Source organism: Doryrhamphus excisus, chromosome 5, assembly GCF_030265055.1.
Source record: "Doryrhamphus excisus isolate RoL2022-K1 chromosome 5, RoL_Dexc_1.0, whole genome shotgun sequence".
Lineage (NCBI taxonomy): Eukaryota > Metazoa > Chordata > Actinopteri > Syngnathiformes > Syngnathidae > Doryrhamphus > Doryrhamphus excisus.
The window spans coordinates 17,413,652-17,440,623 of record NC_080470.1 but is presented as its reverse complement, the minus strand read 5'-3'; the positions used below and the strand labels follow the sequence as shown (position 1 = coordinate 17,440,623).

The 26,972-nt window shown below is 39.6% G+C and overlaps 1 protein-coding gene across 30 annotated transcripts in view; it reads left to right on the top strand.

The window, feature by feature from the left end:
* adgrl2a (adhesion G protein-coupled receptor L2a) overlaps window positions 1-26,972 on the top strand; it is a 141,159-nt gene that overhangs the window by 28,557 nt on the left and 85,630 nt on the right. The window lies entirely within an intron of this gene.

The window sequence follows — 26,972 nt, the reverse complement described above, 5'->3', positions numbered from 1 at the left end:
CCCAGTGGCGGCGGAGCTGGACGCATTGGGAGATTTTTGGGCTAAAATGTTTCTGTCTCGTGGCCAGCGCTCACAGATTTCACACCTCAGAAAACTCTTTAACGCGTTTTAATCATGGCTCTGATTGAATCACTCTCAGCTGTATCCTAATGGCCAGATTTATGCGTCTAAACTGCATATCATAAACGCTTTCCTCTACTTATTAGTGTTTAATCACTGCAGTAGTGGTGCACTACTTGAGGTAATTGATGATTGCTTTAAAAATTGGCTTCTGTTTAGTGCAATATTTCAGAAAAGCTATTACAGATTTGTTTCCTCTCTGCCAACTCTCGTGGCTCTCACCCAGTATTCCCTTTTCATGGATTTTTAAGAAGTTCTTTCATGTAGGATTATTGATACAAGTTTGCGAGTTGATGAATTCTGCATGGTTGAACCAACCTACAACAATTAATCCATGAAGCGCTCATTAATCGATGCCTATTTTGGTATTTGTTTCATCGCTTTTTGGTATAAAAATGTAAATATGGGCCGCAAATGGCCCCTGGGCCGGTGTTTGGACACCCCTGTCATACTGTGTGTAATGGTAATGGTAATGGTTTTATTTCATTTGAACATGCATCAGATTACAATTGAGTGCATCACATAATCAGTTCACAGGTCCACATTACAATCAGTAACTTACATTTGTTCACTTCCTGCTTTCCTAATATAATTTAAGTATTTAATTTTTTTACTTGATGTTATTAATTTTTATTTTATTTTTTATTATATATTTATATATATTTTTTTATTACCTGGCTTGGATTTGATGGATTTTTAAGACATTCTTTCATGTTTGCGAATTGATGAATTCTGCATGATTGAACCAACCTACAACAATTAATCCATGAAGCGCTCATTTATCGACTGCTATTTTGGTATTTGTTTCATCGCTTTTTGGTATATAAAGTCTGGTTTCAGGCTCTCAGATGATTTATTTTTATTTTTTTAATTGTTTATATATATATATATTTTCTTTTTTTTCCATCTGGCTTGGATTTTTTTGCATTGACACAAGAAGCTATCAGAGGAGTGTGTGTCTCTTTTCAGCTTCAGCGGGCTTGGCAAACAGGGAGAGGCAGAATTGCGTCAACGCCAACGACATACATCATCTCAGAAACATCATGCGGTGATAAGAGTCTGCAATTTCAAGGCTCGGATATGTGACTACACCTATTTAGAGCAAAGGGAGATAGTTGGCACTCTCGAGAGCTTTTAGACCTCATTGTAGCACATAGAGCTGCAGCAGTTAATGGATAATGCAATTAATTGACAATAATTTTGGTGTTCTATTAATGTTTTTATTGTTTTAAAGATGCTAATATCCTCTGATTTCAGCTTTCAAATGTGGATATTTTTGTAATTTCCTGAGTCATCCATGAAAGCAGCCTGTTATCTTTGTGTTATAGATAACATATTTACACACATCAGCTTTGACTTTGGAAACCAGCCATCAGTACATACTGTGTGTTGCGGACCAAATCACGGACTGTGTTTGATTCCTAATGATTTGATTTGTCTAGGGCGAATAAGAAAATATTCACAGCCCAAGTGGCACTTTAGCTTCTTAAATGGTATTTTTTTAAACATTTTTCACCCAGAAACCTTTGTCTAAACACCACCAGGAATAGGATATTAAACAACCCAACACCGGAAATACTATACAAGACCTTTAATTATTTTATTTTTAAGGAAATGTGGCAAAGCTCAGAGTCTTCCAAACTTTTTTTTTTTTTTTACTTTCATGCAACATCTAAATAGAGGTAAGCAAAAAAACCAACAAAAATCATTAAATAATATACACAGTTTTATTATTGATAACATTTGTCATTTATGTTAGTTTGCATGCCCCCCCTACATCAGTGCCATTTTCCATCACGGCTGCCGAGATCAGCCCTGAAACAGTTCATTACAAACAATATCCCCAAGTCTGCATGCTTCATTAAACTGCGTCTATCCCTAATATCTTTTTAATGCATTTTTATAATTGAATTAAATAGTTTAGTGGAATGTTGTAAATAGTTTAAAGTTTGTATTTGGAAGGACAAACTCCATATATCCAACATTGTTTTCGCTGTAGGGGTCTCTTGTTATGGCCCCCCACCCTCCTCCCCCCACTTCATAACGTAGTCTCATCCTCTGCATCCGGCGATCTTGCTTGGACTGTGTGTATACATGTCTTTCATCTATATTTGCACAGCTGGTTCGCTGTCATCCTCAGCCTTTCATCCCATATTCCATCTTTTTTTTTCCCCATACAATCTTATCTATGAAAGGAAAACGGGCTCTATAGCGTGAGCGCATGAGTGACGAGGGTTTGTTTCAGAAATTGAACTACATACTTCAGAAATGAATTATTGAGTAAATGGTGTCTGTTTCCTGCCAGACTATTGTCTGATGTATTGAGATAAGTCATATGTGGTATTCGGGTCACTAGGTGGCAGTACACACAGACACAAAACATTGAGACATTACATCACATTAAAATAGGGTTGGGCGATGAATTGAAAAATAACCAAAAGCGACATTTGAGCTTCTAATGGATGTAAAACTGCTGTGTCGGTTATTTCGTTTATTTTTATTATATACACTACCTCTCAAAAGTTCACTTGCAAATTTCTTTGTTTTCCAAAGAAAAACACATTTTCATGGATTTCTCAAACATTTGTATCCATTTCCCAAACAATGAAAATGAATGAGATGATTTTCAAAGAAGGATGTACATTTTTGCATAGAGGCCTACTATCAACAACTGTCAGTCGTCTGCATCAATCTCCTGGTATGGCTGCTAATCCAAGTTCATCATTTTATAAGGCTAATAGATGATTAGAAAAGCCATCTAAAAATCTAAACTAAAACTAAAATCTTTTGCCATACTGTGAACTACTCCCTTCAGAGAGCAGCACAAACTGGGTCTAACAAGGACAGAAAAACACCAGTGTCAGTATCAACAGTGAAGTGGCAACTTCAGGATGCTAGACTTCATAGCAGGACTGCCAAGAAAAAGCCATATCTCAGACTGGCCAAAAACATTTCCAAGTGATCCCAAACTTTTGAACGGTAGTGTGTATATATATATATATATATATATATAATGTTAATCATAAATATGTGGTTGACTATGGTCTATTATTAGTCACTAACATTCATATTGAAGCAATTTTTGTAATTTTGTAGTCTAAATTATGCATTTACAATCATAAAAATGAACCAAAAATACAAATATAAGAAGATGCATGCAGACGATGCATTAAAATACATGTTGTTGTATTCTACACCGGTCAGTAGGTGTCAGTAATGGCACACTGATTAGATAGTAGCCACCACAGGAAGTAATGGTAATGAGTAACTCTCCCTGTGCTAATGTGCAAGTCTTTATTTTGTCTCATTTTGGTCTCTTATGCCTACTATATCGGGTAACACAAGTGTACAGGTGACTATAGGGATGCTATTTCATGTCAGTGGGGTTCTGATAATGTTAAAAACTGTATATAGAAAGCTTTAAACATGTTTTCTATGGTCTAACTGCAAGAATATTAAAGTTATAATATTCTATTTATACTTTAAATTTCACTTATTGTGGTTTGGTCTGGAACCAATTAACCACGAGGGATTACCGTAATTGGAAATATTTCCTTTGTGTCACAGGTGACAACATTTCATTCACATTCAGTGTTTATCAGCACATTCTGTTGTTATTGGCTAATTCTGTGATTAGGAATCAAACTATGGAATGGATTGAGTAAGACCCTTAAACAATGCACAACGATGGGCCAATTCAAGAAACAATACAAGCAGTTGATGTTTGCTAAATACAAGGATGAAGAGTCTTGAACCAGTCATGATGTGCTATACATATCACTATATTGACACTTACTATGGTACCCATTATGTCATTGGATGGTCATATCACCTCGTACTTCGGTACGTGACAAAAAAACAAAAAACCCCAAAAAACGAAAAAAAAAACCTAAACTATATTAGGAAAGCAGGAAGTGAACAAATGTAACAGTTACTGATTGTAAAAGTACTTCTTCCTAGTAGCTTCTTCCTACTCCTTTTGGACATGTGGAACTGTGAACTGATTATGGGATGCACTCAATTGTAATCTGATGCATGTTCAAATGAAATAAAACCATTACCATTACCATGTAAAACAACAGGAATCACAAGGCCCAAAGAAAACTGAGGTACCACTGTACCAGTAAAGATAGTCTGGAAAGAAACTGTGAATTCAAGACTACTAATCTGATGCGCAAGGTGACCAGACATCCACTTTTCTCTCGCACCAGTCGGCCATTATATCAGTCATGCCGACTGCATGCTGCATTACCCCGTTTGGAGTCGGTATATGAGGTCAAAAGTCAGTAGTGGCAGGGAGTCGTCAGTGTTTACATTGCTTCAGCATTGAGACTAATTGTTTCTTTGCCTCAGAAAGCCTTCATTATTGGGGTGTGGCGCTTGAATGACATGGGCGTTTACGAGGCAGACGGTTGTCTAACAAAGGACCCCGACGGGTCCGTGTCATTCTCTCTCATTCTTGACTCACAGAATTGCACATTCTTAAGTGAGACGGAAACCTGTTGGGCAGTTTTCACGTGTAATCACTCAAACAAGCTTATTCTAAGTACACTATTTACATGACACCAAATGGGGATTTAAACCATTCATTCATGTTCTACCTCACAAGAGTCGCGGGGGTTGCCGGAGCCTATCCCAGCTGTCTTCGGGCAAGAGGCGAGGTACACCCTGGACTGGTGGCCAGCCAATCACAGGGCACATATAGACAAACAACCATTCACACTCACATTCATACCTATGGACAATTTGGAGTCGCCAATTAACTATTGGAACAATTGGAATGTGGGAGGAAACCGGAGTACCCGGAGAAAACCCATGCATGCACGGGGAGAACATGTAATTGGAATTGAACTCGGGTCTCCTAGCTGTGAGGCCTGCGAGCAGCCTTTGCAGCCACTCTTTAAAATAGTCCAGAAAACAAGGGACATGGAGGTCTCTCAACTTTATGAAAAATACGATGAAATTGACCGCATAGCGATGTTTACATGACCGTGTTTGTAGTATTACCTTGATCACACCGATGGGAATACTGATATTCACGCAAACGCATTCAATGATGCTGTACTCGGAGAAAATCCACGCATGCACAGGGAGAACATGCAAACTCCACACAGAGATGAATCCAGGTTTAAACCCAGAAATTCCTTGTGAAGTATAAAATGTATCGGTACTCAAAACTAATGAACGATAATAGGACGGAATCGGAGTCACAGTTGAGCCTTTAGCCTGGTTGTCAGGCTAACGCTGCAGCGGAAGTAGCGCAACAACATTTTTACAGATTTTTAGTATGCTTTATTGTGTGTACAATACTATACTATTGACTTGGGGAAAATTACATGTTTTTTCTGGATAAAAAGAAAAAAAAAACTATTTTGGGAGAAAAAAAATGCAAATTTGCCCCAATGTGCAGAGAGCCACTGTTTAGGGAATTAGATTATTTCCAAGAGTAAGGAGGCATTCGATGCTCACCACACCGGCCAGCACGCAGCATGATACTGACGATTTGGACAAAAGCACATTTAACAAGCAATCTTTTTGTCTTTCATCAGCACACGTCTGACTGCAGGTCCATTTCCTTTGTCCTGCTGGTGTCCTCTGTGAACGTCACTATGGCAACCGGGACAAATTTAGCCGAGCGTCGACTTACAAAGAAATAAGTGTTTTCGGCAACACTTAATGCAGCGATGATTTTCTTCTTTTGTGTCACGTGATCAAATTGGCTCGCGAGTCCGCCTGCGTTATTTAGTCAGGCTGAGGGGATTTGTCGGCATCAGCAAGCGAATAACAATTCACACTTAGCTCCGGCGTGCACTCTCTTCAAAGACTTCACCAAATATTGTTGGAATTACAGAGCGGAGCAAGGTTTCTGTGTCAAGAAGAAGGGAGGATTGCAACATGTCACAGGCACAGCTGAGAATCAATCAGGACAAAATGTGCTCCATTTCTCTGCTAGCGGTGCTGCCAACTTGATTCCTTCTTTCTTTTAAGCTGTGAATAATCAGAAAAATAAAAGCAAATAGACTTAGAGATGCTGGATACGGGATTTCTTACCAATGCAGTAATTCCTCGTTTATCACAGTTAATTGGTTCCAGACCTGACCGTGATAAGTCTATTTCCGCCAAGTAGGATTCCCTGTCTTTGACAAATGGACTATTTTTATAGTTTGGGCATAAACATCCTGTTTACTACCTTCTAAATACAATTTCAACCACTGTTAGAGCCCTCTAGACATGTATTACCCGACATAGTAAGACAATCTAGTAAGACAATATACACTAAAAGTTTAGGATCACTTGCAAATTTCTTTGTTTTCCAAAGAAAAACACATTTTCCTGCATTTCACAAACATTTGTATCCATTTCACAAACAATGAAAATGAACCAGATGATTTTCAAAGACTGATCTACATTTTTGCATAGAAGCCTACTATCAACAACTGTCAGTCCTCTGCATCAATCTCCTGGTATGGCTGCTAATCCAAGTTCATCATTTTATAAAGCTAATAGATTATTAGAAAACCCATCAAAAAATCTAAACTAAAACTAAAATATCTTACCATGCTGTTAGCTACTCCCTTCAGAGAGCAGCATAAACTGGGTCTAACAAGGACAGAAAAACGACGCACAATTGTGCAAGAAGACAAATATCTGAGAGTGTGTAGTTTAAGACAAAGACGCCTCACAGGTCGTCACCTGGCAGCTGCACTAAATAGTAGCCATCAAACACCAGTGTCAGTATCAACAGTGAAGCGGCGACTTCAGGATGCTGTACTTCATAGCAGGACTGCCAAGAAAAAGCCATATCTCAGACTGGCGCAAAAAAAATTCCAAGTGATCCCAAACTTTTGAGCGGTAGTGCAAGACATAATAAAAACTGACACATTGGCATCGGGGGTGTTCTTTTTCTTTTTTTGCTTCCTGGTCTGTGCAGTACTTCCTGTGGTGGCTATTGTCACGTGTGCAGATACCTTACAGCAGTGCCTGTTTGTCATTGTTTAGGTAAACATACACTCAAAGAGCTAAAGGTTACAGTTTACTTTACAAATTTAATATAGTGGAACCTTGGTTATAGTTTGCACGGTTTAGTGTGTTTGTTGGATAATGTTGAAAATTTCCGTGAAAATTTTGCCTCGGTTAGGGTCCAATATGTCATGCGTCTTGTTCAAGTTTTTAATAAACTGCATGAGTCCAACGTCCTTGTTAAAAAAGGCAAGCGGGACTGAATGCCATCTCCGATCACAAAACAGCCTTTTGTAGTTTTATAAGCATAAAATAAACTAAATGCACCTAAACGGGGAATAAACGGGATAACTGAACATTTAAGCTGAGGTTCCCGATTAATTAGATTTACATTATTTGTTTTGGAATGGGAAAAACGTGTTTGGTTAACATCCGTTTCAGGCGAGAAAGAATTTATGAAGTAAACCAAGGTTCCACTGTATTTACTGGAATTAATTCCACACGGTGAGCAAACTGTTGTGCAGTTTGACGAAGATGCATTCGTCCACTGACACCATTATTGGCAGAAAAATCAATCCCAATACGATCCAGTGTCTCCTTATTATAGGACATACCTCCAAACAATACAACTAGGATAACAGAACTCTGTTTATCTGTGGGAGTTTTTTTCCGAATTGTATGTTTTCATTCCATTTTGCTGGCGATGTCTCCAAGTTTAATGGAACATAAACATGCCATGATATAAAAGCTGTTGTTTCAGAGGCTGAACTTTTGTGAGCAAGCTTGACACATAAAGTGTACCCCCTCCTCCAATCCTCCCCAGACCAAACTCTTGTTTCTTGTCACAGCTTGAATTGTTTGAAGTACATGGAATTTCTCAAGGGCATCAGAGAAGAAGGGCACCTTTAAAAGTCCTTTTTTTTGGAGCATGTGAAAGCAAAGGAGAAGAGGCTTTAAACCTTAATCTCAAAGTGAATGGAGTGAAATAGACAATCAAGGTGTTCCGAAATGTAATTACACGAAGTAAAAGCTGAGGGCTTAATGCCAGCCAGAACCTGTGAGAACACCATCTCGCACCACCCACGTCCGTGCCGTCACCTGTTTGCTCTGGTGAGTGCTACCTGCAGGCTTCGAGCAAGCCCATCGGCTAATTTAGACAGCGGAACCAAAATACCCCTTGAGACGTACTGTTTCCACTGGGCGCTTTCTTCTTATGAAAGGAAAAGAAAGCATAATAGTATCTGTCAAGCAAGCATTTGTGGAACCACAGGCATTTTCTGTTGCAATACAAAGGAAAAGTCAACCACTGTGGTACAACATTCCAGTTGGCTCACCATGCCGCAGCAATCTGGCGTGTGAGGCATTAAGTACGGCATATAAAAGATGGGGTTATTTCTAAATATACACCATAAGCTGGTTGCGATTTCTTTTTCAGTGCATCAAATATAAGGGGTCTTTTTCATGGTACACAACTGTCATTTTGACTACAAAAAGTAAAGGTTTTTAGCGGTCTCCAGTTGAAGGCTTAAAGAAAAACAGCTGCTTAATTGTTTCAATTGAAATAATGATAAAACCCTCATCTGAAAAAAAATGGCGGAACAACTGTGTTGCAAAAACGAAACTGTCAGCTTAACGGTGTCAAAACTACAGGCCAAGTCGACTGTATGCAGAATTGGCAAGTCGCTGCAGTATCCTTGAGCATGTTAAAGGATCTGCTACAATGAACATTAGACAATAATATCCAAGCATGGTTGTGGTCTTATTATTGCAATGGAAAGTTTGCTAGTGCTCTGGAATGGAATTTACATATCAGATTCGACTTACACCAAAACTCGACTTACATCACCGGCAAGGAATGGAATTTGTACGCAACGACTGCGGACCACCTGTACAGCCATGAGTAAACAAGTCCTGTTAGCTTTGTCTCCCCTTCTCCTGCTTGATGTCATTGTGGTTGTTTGCAGCCAACTGTTGATTCGGATCCCCTTGGAGCCGGGCGGGCGTGGGGCCTTGTGTACGGAGGCCCACCTTGCTGTCACGTCTCTTTCATCACCAGCCGGGCTTACAGATAAGGAGACAATGAGCGGGAGAGTAAGCAGCGGCAATGTGTAGCCACAGCCCCTGGGTCTCCTCCCTGCCGAGCACTTCAAATCCTCATTAGGATTTTTCAGCAAAGGAAGGAGGGATTTTGTTGGATTAGTGCTTTGTCACAGCTGGCCCCAGGTTGGTGTTTGTCATGCAGAGCGTTGCGGAGTGCTGACATGCTCCCACCCAACCCAAACACAAACCACCTCTACCCCCAATCTCCTTTCACCTGGCTGCTGAGGGAGGGAATGGCATGCCTCCATCAAGCAGAACAACTCTGTTCTGGGTACTTGTTTTTGTAATATGTAAAGTCGCTAGACGCAGTCCGGTATGTCAATTGGTCTACAGAGGTTGAAAATAGGGCTGGGTTAAACGATTATTTCTGTAATCGATTAATCTAGACAATAGTTTTTCGATGCATTGATTAATCCCTGCAGTCCCCACTGCATTGTTACCTTTTGGCGTGAAGTATTCCCATACTTTGGATACTCTGTTGCGCGATCTTTTCTTCTGGTCGGACTCACTGACTCGGACTCGCCGCCATGTTTTGACTCTGAGTAGTGGTGTGGCGTTCGTGAACGAAAGGGTCAAAAGAACTAGTTCTTTTTTGCGAACGAATGAAACGCCCATAAAATACCGTTCAGTCCGCCGGCCGTTTTGTTCATGACCGACACAGCACTAGTTAGTGAGCTGTTGAGTCGGAACGAACGTGAACATGAGTGAACGGACTGACTCGACACGAATGACCGGGTGTATGCACAGGGGGAGATCACAGGCTAACGAACAATTGACTGAAATGAACGGCTATTTTTACTGAATGAAACGGAATGATCCTGTTCACTGAAATGAACGGAAGGCACATAGACATGCAGTTTTTGTGTCAACCTATTTTTTGTGTCGATCTCATCGATATATCTCGACACGTCGTCCCAGCCCAAATTGAAAATGAAAGTAGTGGCGGATTTGATTATGACCAGGTGACTCTAAGCCATTTTCAACTTGCTGAATATTAGCATCCAGCACATCCCTGAGCTGAAACGCAAGTGACACCAACAACGGTCGAAGAGCACCTGTGATCCATGAGCTGGCTCGTCGCAGTCACCTTCAATATGATGCCGTCCAGACAGGAACACACTGCTTTCTTTCAACACCAATATTGTCTCATGCGTTCTAACAAGAAGATTACAATTTGCTGCAGATGTCTCACAGACTGCAACTTTGTTTGTCAAAGTGTAGCTGAAGCTCTAATGCGGTTCTTAATTGGGTTTCTGGAGAGAAGATTGGTTTAGCGTGACAGGGCTTCCATGTTGGTGTAAAAGCTACCTTCTCTCATCATTCTCTGCTGATCCTTGTGGATAATGTGCATTCAAGCCGGTCCCTCTAGGCCCTCACTGGGTGGGATCTCTGGCACTCTTGATTAGTCATCTACCCTCATCATGTCCCTGTCGGCCTTGTATTTTACCGTCACGCTTTGTCTCACTTTGTTCTTGCTCAGACGGAATCATGGGGCTTTCTAACAAGCATATCTTTAAGAATCTGTAAAACATGTTTTTATAACCCAATGAGTCTCCACCGTGAATCCCAAATGCAAGCAAAGATGTATGACATATCTCCAAGCTTGTGGTCTACACCCAAATTCATGAAACATGTCTGAGATCTAAGGTTATGTTCTATACCTGTGACTAATTGCTGTACGGTTGATTTTACTCTATAAAAGGACTTTAAAAAGATGCAGAATATAACTCTGCTTTTAAAACCGATGTGCTGAGGACATAAAAGGCGGCAGCAGATATGCCTTATATGATTGCTGATCAAATGCTCTCTGGAAAGGGCAGATGAGGAGACTGTTTTTGATTATGTACTAGATGGTATTTCAAAACGAAACCAGCATGGAGGCTTCAAGCCAGACAAATGAACCAGCTCGACTGGGTCAAAGGGTAGATGTAGCTGGGTTTCCTGTTTGCTACTGTATTACTGTGGAATTTTCAAGGTAATGTTGGGGTCACATGGAGCTGCAGTGGTCATCTTGAGTTTCTTTGTGCTCTGCCAATTAGTGACCCGTACCAAGATAATAATGATGCAAATACTACACTGTATAGAGAATTGAGAATCCCATGCATTTATTACAATTTACCCATCTGCTACTTTCTGCTTCCATTACTCAAACTGTGTTTTATGAAACAATTGGCTCATGCCTGCGAGTTTTCCCCTGAACGTGAGCTGTGAAAGCAAATTTAGGCACATGTCCAAGAGAGATGTTGTCACTGCTGTTGAAAGGTATTTTCATCCCAGTACATGGAAGTGCAATTAGTTTGCTGTTCTCTTTCTAAAAGCAATACTTCCACAGGATTCAGATTTAGCTGATTTTGCAGTTTGGATGCAAGATATTGAGGCTTTCCTCCACCGGAGTCCTCTTTGTCCTTTTGCTTTGCTTTGTCCTGATTTAGAGCAGCTATAAATCCAGAAGAGGCTCCTGTAAACGAGGGGTGGTGAAACCAAAGTCGTAAATATAAAAGAGGTAGTAGTAGACCCAGACCCGGAGCCTTAAGGAGGCAGTCTGAGTTCCTTTTTAGGAAGTGTTTACAAGTTTTGTTGGTACATGGTAGGGACGGGCATTGAACAAATGAACATTAATGGTCAGTTAATCACATAATAATAATAATTGTTCTGTGATAATATTGTCACCGGTATCGGGGGTTCTGTAATGTTTCTGTCTCTCAGGATTCATGTCTGTAATGGCACTCCCTTTTACCTCACTTGCTTAGCCACAGGTAATCAACTTCAGGTATTCCATACACAATCGACTAAAATGCAGAATGACCGATAAATTTGCAGATTCAGCATTGACAACCCTTTGAATCTGTGCCTTTTTCATTTGGAAACCTGCCATTTGATGCTTATAATCTCCATAATCGGGCTGTGCATTGGTAGGATATGTCAAGATCTTACCCCTTCATGGCCACCACAACTATGTTCTCTATAAACCAAATTACATAATAAACTGTAGTGCGTTCTTATGGTGAGGTTCATCTACTCATTGGATTTGTTTACAAGTGACCAAAGGCTATATCCCACAAAAACAAACAAACAAACAAAAAACATCTTGGAGCTCATTACACAATTTCACAAAGTCACCATTTCGAATAAAAGGTCATGAATTGTTGGTTTGCTTGCTGTCAGCTTCAACTTGTCATCCCAGGCCATTTGTCCGGTGACAGATGACTACGTCTTGACCCCATGTGACTCAGCTTTTGACCTTGTGAGTCATGATGACCCCTAAGTGTGTCCATATGTCAAAGGCTTGGCTGTCTTTTCTTTCGCCCCAAAAGTAAGCGATTGCCTGATGAAAAAAGCAAGCCGAGGTTTCCCATGTGGAAACATTACAAATCAATATCAATAGAGTAAGTCATCTTGAATTAACTTAGATAGATGTCCACTGGCAGACTGATTCGGCTTGACAGGATTATTATCTCTCTGTGTGTTACAATAAAGTCATTTCAATCATGTGGTTTACATATTCTGTTGACATCCAAAAGTATGTTTGAACATCGGAAGCTAAAACATCTCATCTAACACCTAATACATGGTGAAAAAACCTTTTTTCACACATGTACAGCAAATGTGAATATTAAATGAAGATATTATTTTTATAGACTGGACATTGTACCAGACTTTTCCTAATGATTTCTCAATCTGTAATGTCCATGTCTTTATAGACTGCGCTGGAGTGTATTGATCAATTTAACCTGCCACTGCGGGAGGCAGAGTCAAAAGTTCATACCACCCGAAGTTACTAAACTACTGTACTTTTTTAGGATGTAAGAATGAATCGATCATTAAGAATTCAGTCGATTGTGTGGAATTGCTTGTTGATTAATCACAGCCTGAAGCAGGGTGTTTAGAATGCAGTACATGGCTTCAACCAGCAGAGGCGATGTTGATTCAGTCTCAACTCACTTTTCCCCTCCTCACAATGACAGTGTTTCATGTCAATTTCCATTAAATTCCATATTTAACATTAGATTTTGCTATTCTTGGCCAATTCTGAGATTCTGTCCTCCATTCTGCTAGGAATCGGGAATTATAGGGCCCTGTTGCAGCTATGTATCTCATATTTCCATGTTCTGGTTTTTCGATTGTTTTTATGGTCTGAATTGGCCAAGCATTTCCCGCCGGTGCCTTTGAGACTAGGAAAGAACTTCACAGCCAGCAAGATTCCAACCCTTTTGATGGAAAATTGCCGACATGCTCCATAAATAAATGCTCTGGGACTTGGTTGTTTAACAACACAGATCCAAAATTTTGGTTCTAATATGTTCAACACATAGTCTACTGTTGTGATGTACTGTATACAACTCAAACTGAAAACAACTCTTGGCAGTGTTTCAGTGAAACAGAAGATGTGTTTTTCAAGTGGTGCTTGTAGAAATGACTGACATACATTCTCAAATGAAGGTAATTTCAATCAAATCTGGGAGGACTAAGACTCAGGATTGTACTGAATGTAACATTTTTGATCCGTTGTGGAAAATACTAAGCTTTGTCTTGAGCAAAAAATGAGAAAAATATACACTACCGCTCAAAAGTTTTGGGATCGCTTGCAAATTTCTTTGTTTTCCAAAGAAAAACACATTTTCATGCATTTCCCAAACATTTTTTTTCCCATTTCCAATAGATGATTAACACAAAAACATTTCCAAGTGATCCCAAACTTTTGAGCGGTAGCATATATATATATATATATATATATATATATATATATATATATATATATATATATATATATATATATATATATATATATATATATATATATATATACTGTCATCATGGCAGTGGTCAGGGGACTTCAATGCCAGGTGGGGGTCAGCGGAAGTTAACTGAATAATGTAGCACAAATTCATGCACATGAGTGTGTGGGAACAAGCACTGGTCTGCTTGAGGAAGTGCACCTTGGGAATGCAAAACCAAGCAGATGGACTTCTCTCATTTGTGTGTGCCGCCACTAGTGACCCACTGGGAAATGCTTCCTTATTGAATCAAGGAGCATCAAACGCTTCATTGGAGCACAGAAAGAACTGAGTTGGAGCCCGCCCGACGTATATGAGTTCATTTTTTCATCATTTGTATTGGAAACAATAGCAATGAGCTGGCAAACACTTCCTAAATCCAGTTTGAAAGGCCTTTCAAAGAAATTATGGCACACATCCTTATCGCATTTAAACTCCGGATCATCTGATAGAAAATGAAATATTGTTAGATATAAGGCAGTGTAATGGGGTCAAAAGTGCCTGCTCTCGTGAAAAGACTGAATTAAGCTTTGAAGGAACTGCTTAATATCTGGAGTCTTAGGAATAGCCCCTTGGTTCAGTTAACTAGGAATTAAACACAAAAACATCAGAAACGACTTTAAAGACACCCTGTAAGTTTACGTAATGTCTTGCTGAAATGACTTCAAGAAACAAAAGTGCAATCATAGCTGAAAATACTGGGAGGTATTTTGTTAAGGATCATGGGACATAGTGTGATATCTGATGGCCATTGCAGCTATTTCATTACAAGAACATGTCCTTGCTTTTTTTGTATGACCTAAAAAGCACTCACCCTTTCTCTCTCTCTCACACACACACACACACACACACACACACGACGGCCCCAGGGCGATCCGATATTGGACGGTGAGATGACAGCGTGTGCTTGTGTGAGTGCAGCCAGCCGACATGTGCTGATGATGGGAAGTCAATAATGCATTATGAAAAAAGGGGGGATTTATGACCTTGATGAGCTCCATTGAGCTTAATTAGGCTTAGAGGTTGATTTACATAAAAGTGTACATGGTGTCTGTCTGGTTAGGCTGTGTATTTCAGTGCACAGCATTTCTATCTCACCAGCACCACTTGGTGCCTTTGACTTTGTGTGAACATAAATATAGACCGTCATGAGACCACAACTGTTGGCTACAGTGGTACCTTGGTTATTGTTATTAATTTGTTCCGGAAGATCAGATGAAAAAAACTGAAATTTAGCAAACTGAAAGCAATTTTTTCCTTCAAAAGTAATGTAAATCCAACTAATCCATTCCAGACACCTCCAAATATTGACACAAAATACTGTGTATAGACAATAATTATTTTTACACTCAGGAAACAATACGAAATAATTTTAAATGATGACTGAAATTGATCGGTGAACATTTTACATCACTTTTACTCGTATAGAAGACTTGGGTCAAAAACCAAGACATGCTCAACCCGGGGTGTTCGAAAACCGAATCAATTTTTCCCGTAGGAGATAATGTAAATACAAATAATCCCTCCTAGACACCCAAAAATTATTACTAAAGCATACGTACATTTTATGGATAATAATTATCGTTTTAAAAGGAGAAAAAAATGTGAAATAATTTTAAATGACGGCTGAATTGGCTTTTGTCTTCTTTGAAGACTCTTGACAAAACCATGAATCATACGAAAACTGGAATTCGAAAATAGAAAACAATAAATAGAAAACATGGAAAATAATAAGTAATTCCAATTAATCAGCTCCAAAAATTTGTTCCAAAAATATTAACTAAACATACATTTTATAGAGAATAATCTAAAATAATAATAATAGTCTAAAAATAATCTAAAATAAAATAATTTTAAATGGTCACTGAAATGGATAAATGCACATTTAATATCACTTTCACCTGTACTAAAGACTCTTGACAAGAATTTTAGACAGAAAAACGAAAACTAGACGAAAACTCTCTTCAACTAGCATGCCACCAACTCGTTGATATATGGGACTTATCTGGTCGATCACTGTAGTACATTCCCTAATTATACATCTCATGTTTCATGGACTTCATGTTTCTTACGTCAGGGACCTTGCAGGGTAGCTAAGGATCTTTCTTTGGACCTTTCTTCCTGCCATTGAAATTTGTGTATATGTTTATGTCTGTGTTGTTGACAAAATGTACGAGACAAATACATCAGACGTTAGATCAATCGATATCGATGTTCCATTGTCAATCTTGTTTAGGTTCATGGCTGAGACCAGGGATCTTGGGCTCATAAAGGTCAGTGACTGCAGAGCTAAGACCTACAGTACATCCACGTCTGCCTGCATAATTATTTGGTTTAATATTATATCCTATACAAATGTATCCCTACTTTGAGTTGTCTGACAAGAGTAAAGCCAGCAAGTACAAACAGAGCCAAGATCAGGTATCTCTTGTGTGCATTAATGGCATTTCCCGAGTAGGCTTTTGTTTCCTCAAGTGGGTGGGTGAAGAAGTGGAAGAGTGTGGTAACAAGTACCCGGCAGGGTACACACTTGGTAAAGAAGACCACCTTAACATCGAAAGTGTGTGCGAGCAGATAAATGACAGGCTGTAGTTCAGAGTCATGTAACTATATCAAAGATGCTCTTGATAGCCCCCCTGCTGTTGCTATGGAAGTAGCAGAAATGTAAATGAACTGAAGGCAGTTGGATGGTAGAGAATACAAATGAGGCTCAAACACTTGTTTCCCTGGTGCTCTTTGCCTCGTCGTCTTCCTCGCACACTATCATCTTTTTTTGGGTATCTTTCTGTCATGGCAACTTTTCTGAAACGTGTACCACGACAAGAAATATTCTGTGATGAAATTCCAGTAAAATTTTAATTACATTATATTTCTGTAGTGCTAAACCTCTATAGACGTTCTCTCAGAGGCATAGAACCAGGTTCCTCATAAAGTAAAGCAAGCATGGAGGCAAGGAAAAACACCTTCCGGGGAAGAAACCTTGAACAGAAATCAGGCTCTGTGGGGCGGCCATCTGTCTTGACCGGCTGGTTTGAATGGACGGGTGGTCAAAATAGGTACAACAACAGTAATGATCCTGTGATGCCGACGCAACGCTGATGGGCCGAGCTTGGTAGGCTATATCAAGGGAGACCCACCAGATTCTCCAAGGGAGGAGTTTCCCATTCTACTTTTGAAAAAGATTCTTGAAACCACAAGTAGGTGTGTGGGAACATAGTGTTCTGATTTCAAATGAGGTTCTGAGCAACAATCCACCATGTCACTAAGAAGAGCTCATCTCTTTTGAGAGACTTAGCTGGCACAAATCCACAACATTTAGTGCTTTTCTGACAGCAAGCTGTTGTTCTGCAAACAGTGTTGGCGTCTGGTGTGATATTCTCACATTGTGCCAGCTTTCCCTCGAATGTTGGTTTGGGTGTGTGACTACCTTCCTTGCCGGCTGCATGGAGGTACAATGGCCACCGTTATTTTATTTTGTTCCTCTAATTGGTCATATTTTTTAAATTTTACCACTTATGCAGATGCTAAAGGCAGAACTACAATGTACCGGGAATGGACTCAAAAATAATCCCAATCAAACATGGTAGCATTTACTCTGAGAAGCTATGGAAATGTTGCCAAGACGACATGTTGGATGCAATATGAATCGAGGACTAAAGCACCAGTTTTACCCTCAGACACCAGGCAAATATGCCCCCTGTGTGAGTATTACGAGGCATAGGAGTCAAACAATCAGATACTTAGGCTGCATTTCTGACTGCTCGGTGGAAAGAAATATTCCACTTGGAACTTGAGCAGTCCGACCTCAAAGTAAATTGATTTGCATGCAGAACAAGATATGATAAAGGTTGTTTTAGTAGTCTATATTTATGAATCCAATAGATATTAGCCTACTTTTCAAAGTCAATTTTTTTGCACAAGTCAAGTTCCAATTGCTACCAAACCTAATTTCTAACCTAACTTTTCTGTAAAGCAGCGCTATTGATTGCTTTGATGCAATGACATCATTGGTTCATTGTGTCTTGCTTCATTCGGAAAAAAACAAGTCCGGTATTTAATAACCAAGGTGTTGTTCTGAAGAGAAGCCGTAGCACAAATGCCTCAAATCGGCTGCACATTTTGTTCTTGTGAATCAGTCGAAATCCCGACTAACAATCGCAACTAATACGATTAAGGAAGGGAAAAATAAACAGTAGGATATACTCTACTGCTCAAAAGTTTGGGATCACTTGGAAATTTTTCGGGCCAGTCTGAGATATGGCTTTTCCTTGGCAGTCCAGTTCATTTTAATTGTTTGTGAAATGGATAAAAATGTTTGTGAAGTGGAAAAAATTGTTAGTGAAATTTGTTTTTCTTTGGAAAACAAATACATTTGCAAGTGATCCCAAACTTTTGAGAGGTAGTGTATGTTGGCCTCAATCACACACACAAAAAAAGAAAGAAAGTGAAGGGAACATGTTTCATACCAAAGTTACAATTCATTCTCCACAATAGGGGCACAGAGTCAGTAGTCAACCTCATACCCTGCTGTTTGCACGTTATATGAAATATTTGGTTTCTTCACCCCTGGGTGGAACTGACTTCTGTTTTTGTAAAGGATATCTATGGATTATAGAATCAGCTCTGTGGGAAGAGTCTTAGCTTTAAGGTTTCATTTCCCTCATAGACTCCTTTTACTTGGAGCACAGAGAAAGGCTCGGGGTGGCAGAACTTGGGGGACTCAAGCTGTGCTTCCTGTAGCTCCACACTAATGCTGTGCGTTCTTTCACCCCAAATCCTCCCTCAGCAAGAGACCTTGTCCGCTCAAGATTGCCAAATAATAGCCGGTCAAGGGGAGACACTTGCTCATTTAAAGGCAGCTGTTCAGCTCTCACTGGAAGGGAAATCAAAGGGTTACGCTAACAGTTGACGACAAGCATCAGGAGCGTCCGTGTCACACTTCTTGTGGGCTCTCGACTGAAAAATTATCTGGTTTCACATCAAAATAAGCTGGGGACCTTTGTGCTCTGGTCAGAGTGATGGTGAGGGTAAGTGGGTGAATAGGCCTTTTGATCAGCCTGAGGCCCTGGACTCTCCCTGGAAGCATGGGTTACTCAAGTTACAAAGGGTCATTTTAATAAGAAAACCTTTAGTGTGTGCAAAAAAGACCCGATCAGAAGCTGAATAGTTACTCATAGTTATTTGTGCCACTGAGGTTACTACGTATATGTGAGTAAAAAGGGGAGTATTTCTTTTTTTTGTTGTTTTTGAAATGATTCACCAACAGAAAATGCTGTCTTACGTATGCTATGTTCATAGCTGACAGTGACACTTTATCGAGACCCAATTGTTGTGGGTTTGGTCTAGGGATGTTCCGATCAAGGTTTCATGCTACTGATAACAATCAAACAATCAATGAGTGAAATCGTCCAAAACCGATACCAATACTTAACACATACTACTGCATTAATTGGCCCTATACACTAGAAACCGCCCATGAATGATACGGGAAAAGGCCAAAATGATACTGATAAAATATAGAGTTTAACCATGTCCAGTATCAGGCCCGTGAAACAACCAATCAGAGAACAGCGCACTAGCGTGTACATTCCTAATGCTTCTCCAGTAGCCAAAAAAAACAAAACTTGATTAATAGAACTTTAATTGTAAGACATATTGATAAGATAAGACTGTTGATAAATTGTTGAAATATTGTTGAAATTATTGTGTTTACATTGTTTACATATGCATGTAATACATGTAATAAACTTAACAATTTTTTGAAATAAAATGGTCTTTTGATTAAATAGTATGTGATAATAAGATCATCACATGGTTTGTCTGGTATCAGGCCCAGTATCATGCCCCCAAGTGCCAGTATCAGCCCGAGACCGAAGACTGAGACTGGGCCTGATGCCAGACAAACCATGTGATAACCATGCGATACATTCATTCATTTTCTACCGCTGGAGCGGTGCTGGAGCCTATCCCAGCTCTCCTCGGGCGAGAATGGTCGCCAGCCAATCACAGGGCACATATAGACAAACAACCATTCACACTCACATTCATACCTATGAAACAACTGAGTATCCGGAGAAAACTCCATGCAACATGCAAACTCCACACAGATGGCCGAGGGTGGAATTGAACTCGAGTCTCCTAGCTGTGAGGTCTGCGTGCTAACCACTCGTCCGCCGTGCAGCCTGATCACATACAAGCAGTGTAAATGTTTAAATGTACTCCATTATATAACAGGCTGTAAAGAGCCCGTTTAGCTGGGTATGCGGTGGATTCTTCGGACGGTTGCAGATGAACCATGTGCGGGGAAAAAAATAATCTTTTGTGGCTTAGAAACGTTGGTCGTACTTTTCACAGCGAGATTCGAGAAAAGATGAAAGTTATAACTGTTTTGCGATCAGATACAACAAATTTCAAGCAATGGCTGTTAAACTGAATTATGCTTGTGTCATGCTGATAGCTGACTGCAGTGTAAATACACTCCAACTTTCTTTTTCCGCCCTTTCTTTCCAACACACAAACCTAAATCTTTATAACCGGCGCCTTGCCGACAACCTCAGGTGGACGTATGTTTTGCACGACATTCACTAAAATAATGAGCTAACCATTTAACATTGCAAGGTGTAACTTGTGGTATTCTTATAAGACCGCAAACCACAAGATAATTTTGGACATTCATGGTTCAGAGGTTGTTGCCTTTTGGTTTAGTATGTTCTCAATGTCCTTGGTATGTCCAATAATGAGTCATTCTGTGGGAGTACATGGTTTAAGATTTCTACATGGCCGATGAAGATCCTAATGACTCCCTATTGCCATGAAATAGGGAGGTGCTTTGCTCATTACCCCTGCTTCAGTGACACTCATATCCGACCAGATGGTCACTTTCCAATTGATTTGGCTCATCTGCAAAATAAAATCATTATTATATTATTGCACCAAAGAGACTGTGCATAATGGCTTCGTCTTACATGTGGGGATACCGTGCAGTTCCTAAGCTGCAGATTCCATATTGGCCTGATGTCATTGCAAAGGTGACACACAGTAATAAATGTCAACCAGGGAAGCTTTAAATAGAGGTTCCTCATTGGTGTAATAAAGTGCTATAACCCATGGAAATGGAGGTCCTTTGCACCAATCAAAGTCAATTAACAGCATGGTATAACAATATGTACAATAATGAGATGCCCACTTGAGTTGTCACACTGTGGACGACAATATCACTTAAATAAGACCCCAATGCTCAAAAGTGAGATTTTTGCTTAATCCTGATAGTAACAGATATACTTTATTACTGAATCACGATACAAAAATGGCTGTTTTATTGTTGGTGTAGATATGCGGCAATGTACATCCTACTGAGCCAAGTGGTGTTAGCTCTTCATTTAATTTGTCACCTGTCTCTGATGGAGAAGAGGCTTGAATGCTTTTCAAGTGCTCGGATGGACGGATTGACCAGAATGCCTGATTAGAAGGCATGTCGACAAGACTATGATAAGGATCTGGCCAGTTATCTCTGTCTCTCATTGATGCTGCGCCGAGTTGCCATGGTCACAGGGCTGTGCTTGCTTCATGACATTCGACTGATCATGCATTTGAATTAGGTTTTTGCAGTTTTAACACATCATGCAGACATGGTTTTTGTTTTACTGATGGGCATCAGTCTTTCATCAACATTTTTGTTTGGTGGTGTTAAATATATTTTCCTAGCAGTAGGGATGCTTACTGAAAGGCTGTAATGATAATAGAACAGCAATATTTCCAGGGATGACTGTAAACCGAAAAACACGCTAACCAGAGCGTACGCTAACCAAGGTTCTACTGTAGTTAATGCCCTCTTATTACGACTGTGTTCCGCTCGACTCCAGCATATAGGATTAACATTGCCACAATTGTGTATCAATTCCCAATATCTGCTTCAGTTGTTTTGCTGTTTTAGTTTTGAATTTGATTTCATTTTGGTGAATTGATTTTTTATCAAAGTACCCATTTGGAACTGGTATTGGATAATAGAAGAGGAACAATAAACACAATGCCATATTCTTCTCCAGCACTGTTTGGTTCTCATTGCAGCTTCTTCCCAAAAAACAGAAGCAGACGCAAACGCAGCATGACAAGTCACAATCAAAACAAAATGAACTGTTCTGATCCGTCTGGATGCTGAGAAGAAAACATTGTCAGAGCCAATATTTGAACATCAACTATATTGATATCCCTGACTTGCATTACTGTCACCATATGGAGAGTAAATTATTTTCATATCATTGACCTGAATAATTATGTTTATGATTCCAAGCGCAAAATAACTCTTAGTTTTATGGCTCATTTGCATAATGAAATTATTTAGTTAAATGAGACAGTAAGCACCGGGTTTGGTTTATGCGAGATCACACGGAGTGATCAAATTATTCTCTTGTAATTGCGATTCATGGATACACCAGTCCGAGACTGATGGTGCTGTGTCGTTTTCATATCTTTGGTGTGTGGAAACCGAGACCTGAATTACAGCTGCATAAAACCCCAAACGGCATTACACAACGTCAAATACTACACGCTGATCCCACATGGAAAGGTGGGCCTCAGTTCATTTGCAGGTCGGGATGAGGGGCGTACTTTTTAGTAGTAATGTAGTTAGGGCTGCAGCTGATGATTATTTTCTTAGTTGATTAATCTGAGACTTGTTGCTTTGATTAATCGAGTAATCTGTGAGGCCCGAGACAGACCAGTTGTTTGGTCTGTGACACATCACTCTAGATCAAGGGTTTTTATATTTTTCAATCAAAAAACCTTTTATGGAATACGGAAATAGTTGACGATTAATCGGATAATCAACTCATTGATCAATTGTTGCAGCCCTACACGGCGGAATGTTGCTGGGATAGTACACCTGTAAAGGCGAGGGCTCAGTTCATTTGCAGGTCAGGACGAGGGACGTACTTTTTAGTAGTGATGTAGTTAGGGCTGCAGCTAATGATTATTTTCTTAGTTGATTAATCTGAGACTTGTTGCTTTGATTAATCGAGTAATCTGTGAGCCCCAAGACAGGCCGGGTGTTTGGTCTGTGACACATCAGTCTGAAATCAAGGCTTTTTATATTTTTCAATCAAAAAACCTTTTGATGGAATACGGAAATAGTTGACGATTAATCGGATAATAAACTCATTAATCAATTGTTGCAGCCCTGCACGGTGGAATGCTGCTGGGATAGTACACCTGTAAAGGCGAACACAATCCAACTACCATGTACAAGAGTAAAATTACAACCTAAAGAAGTACCTGGAGTACTAGGTACCAACTACTGTTGAAATTAAAGCATCAAAATAATACTTTACAAAGCATTAGAGTCGCACCCTAGTTTTTGTATGATTCAGTTTAGGACACAAAAAAAAACGTATACCGTCTCGGTTATCACACAATCAAACACTAAGTTGCTTATCATTCCACAGAGAGAATGAATTGTCAAGTAAAATGTTTTTTGTTAACATTTTTGAATGTCTGGAATGGATTAATCGAATTTATCGTGTTTGTTGTATATTTGCTTCTTGTACGATTTGGTTTTTGTGAGACCTATTGGAACAGAACCGCTGATACCGATACCGCTGCAGTTAAATTTAATGACTTTTGAGGAGAGGGCCAAAAGTTATAACCACTTGTAAAAGAGAAAAATAAAACACTATATAACTTTGACAACAAATGACAGCGTATATAGCTAGTAAACCTGCAAGACATTAGGGGCATTCCACTGTCAAGGCCCCGGCGTGATCCAGGGCTTTTTCTAAATGTAGATCTCTATCTAACAAGTGATATTCATGACCTCAACTAAATACAATTTCTTTTATTTCTGTATTGTGCATTAATACTAATAATAAGCATGACTGTATATAGGATTTACAGTGTCTGATATAGGATTGAGCATCCTTGGTGGAGGTCTGTTCTGACTTCCATTATAGTTGTGCTTAAAAAAAATCTCTAGCCTGCGGAGTTACTGATCTGTTGACTTTTCATTTGTCCCACATGTAGCATATACCAAAAGAATAAAACCCGACACCAGGCTGAAAAACTAGTCCAGCCTTGGGGCCTAATCAATGGAAAGAGGCTTTTTTTTTGGACAATAATGTACCGAGACAGCTGAGGAATTTAGTTCATTTAGGGGACATCACATTATAGACAATGTCTGGATTTTAACCCAATAATCAAGCGTTATTACAGAGCCTGCGTGGTCGGAACTACGGTACTTCATATTACCGGAATGCATCAGGCTTATAGCGTTCACACGTGTCACTCTTACTGCTTGCAGCCTGTTTTCGTACTTAAGAAGAACGACTACGCATCCGTTTGGAATCATAAAACCAGAAAGAGATTTCAAAGGCTCTCCTGAGTGATTTAAGTATTTTAACAGCAATCGCTCCACGCTGAGCATGGGTGGGTTTGGCTGTTGAGTTGGCGATCAAACTCAAAAGTCCTTCCACGTGGCCACAAAAACCCGAATCACATGCACTGCGGGGCCCACAAAGAGAAGCTGAATTCAGGCTAGAAAATAACATGCTGCATCGCCCACATGTGCGTACTCTCCGAAACCTTTTTCTAAATGTGAAATAAGGTTTTAGAACAGGTGTCTCAATCTCAATTTACCCAGGGGCTGCTGGAGGGAGAGTCTGGTTACAGTACAGTAGAACCTTGGTTTTCATCATTTTCATCATTACAGTACATTACAGTGGCTACATTACGCTGCTTTTGCATGTTTTGACTAAATAAGTATTTTCAAGCATAAAAATGGCCAAATAAAATAAAATACAAACACAAGGCACTCAGAAAATGCTAGTACTAGTGTAGTAATAGTGTAGTATTTTATACTGTTCATGAGGCGTCAGTAGTACTTTACAGAACAGGAAATAAAAAAAAAAAAAGTTGACCTCTCCTAAGGCTAACATGTGAGTCGATATTATGTCATATTTATGTCTAATGTCTTTGTTTCTATTATTATATCCACTCTATCAGTGCATATATGTGTAAAAGTCACTATAGGGGTGTTATTTCATGTCTAGAAGGCTCTAATAATGTCAGGTTAAAAAAAAAAAACACTTATCACAATCCGCTCTGGAACGAATAATTGTAATTAATTCTTCAGACTTCTTCTTATATCTTCAGGTCAGACAGAAACCAAAACGTATGAAAGCCTTCTACTCATAGGAAGTCATGTGAATCGAATGAATTCTTTCTCAACACCCATTTTTAATTTTTGGGTGGGTTGCAAAAACGTCCACATAGTGTTGCATTAGTAAATCCTTGCATCCACATGAGGAAGGATTACTGGGTGAAAAGGATGTAATACACAAGGCTATGTAGGCTAAGGGTACGTAGGCTACACCTACTTACACTACCGCTCAACAGTGTGGGATCACTTGGAAATGTTTTTGTCCAGTCTGAAATATGGCTTTTTCTTGGCAGTCCTGCTATGAAGTCCAGCATCCTGAAGTGGCCGCTTCACTGTTGATACTGACACTGGTGTTTGACGGCTACTATTTAGTGCAGCTGCCAGGTGACGACCTGTGAGGCGTCTTTGTCTTAAACTACACACTCTCAGATATTTGTCTTCTTGCACAGTTGTGCATCATTTTTCTGTCCTTGTTAGACCCAGTTTGTGCTGCTCTCTGAAGGGAGTAGTTAACAGCATGGTAAGAGATTTTAGTTTTAGTTTAGATTTTTAGATTTTCTAATCATCTATTAGCCTTATAAAATGATGAACTTGGATTAGCAGCCATACCAGGAGATTGATGCAGAGGACTGACAGTTGTTGATAGTAGGCCTCTATGCAAAAATGTATATCCCTCTTTGAAAATCATCTCATTCATTTTCATTGGAAAACAAAGACATTTGCAAGTGATCCCAAACTTTTGAGCGGTAGTTTACGACAAAGTGAAATTATTGGAATAACACAACAAAATATCAGGAAAACGTTGACTGGGTTGGGTCATGTCGAAATATTCAAACATTCTGTTGGCTTGTGGTCAAAGTGGACTTTCAGGTCATGTGACGGTGACGGTTTGGCAATGTTATTGATTTCATAAACCACTTGTTTACACACAAACAAATTGTCAAAAAAATATCATGTCAGAGCACCCAGAATGTCATTTTTCCGTGTGGATGAAAGGCTGAAACGATAAAATAATTTTGACCGTATAACATTTCTGTACTTGTTACATGTTGTTCTGTCATTTTTGTGCCTACTCTGATTGTTGGTAGTGTTGTTTTTAGTGAAGCCCAGTGTTGAGTTCAGTGTTGGTTTTTGCTTGCCCAATTTAAGACCCCTTTGCTGTGCACACTTAGACTAAACGTTGAAGTCAAGTCGCGGGTTACCCAACATCTAAGTATATCTAAATTTTTATCTTGAATTAGAAATAAAACTTTTTGAGTGTCATGACTCTGGTAGCAGCAGACCTGATTCCACTGTACAGGTTAGTGTTTGCACATGAAACGTGGCACTGACTGATGTTGTACAACGGTCGTTCTCGACCGCAACGGCATGAACTCCAGATTGGCTGTCAAGCCCTGTTCCTAACACGCCATGTTTTCTTTTTTTCCTTCTTCGCCGCTCGCAGATTTTTGTCACGAGCCAACACAGATGATAAATTGTTTAGCACCTTAAGCATTTCTTTTTTGACACATGGGTCACAAACATGGAACAAGTATCATGGTGCTTGTGTTGTTTGTAGAAAAGAGCCAGGAGAGTAAAAAAAAAATCCTTCCTTGATTGGATGCCCCGAAACAAATGAAGTCTTAGAGAGGTTAGCAAGGCTCTGGCAGCTGCCCCTTCAAACAAATATCTCCTTTGTTTACCTTGATCTCTCCGCTGAGCACCTTTAGAGGAAGAGCTTTCACCTGATTGGTGCACAAATGGGGGATCAGGCAATACAAACTGACATTTATCTTCCTTTGTGAAATACCACGGTAGCATTTTCGAGTGAGGGCCACAATCCAGCAACCTTAATCCCCTTTCAATGTAGCGTAGCATTTAATCAAACA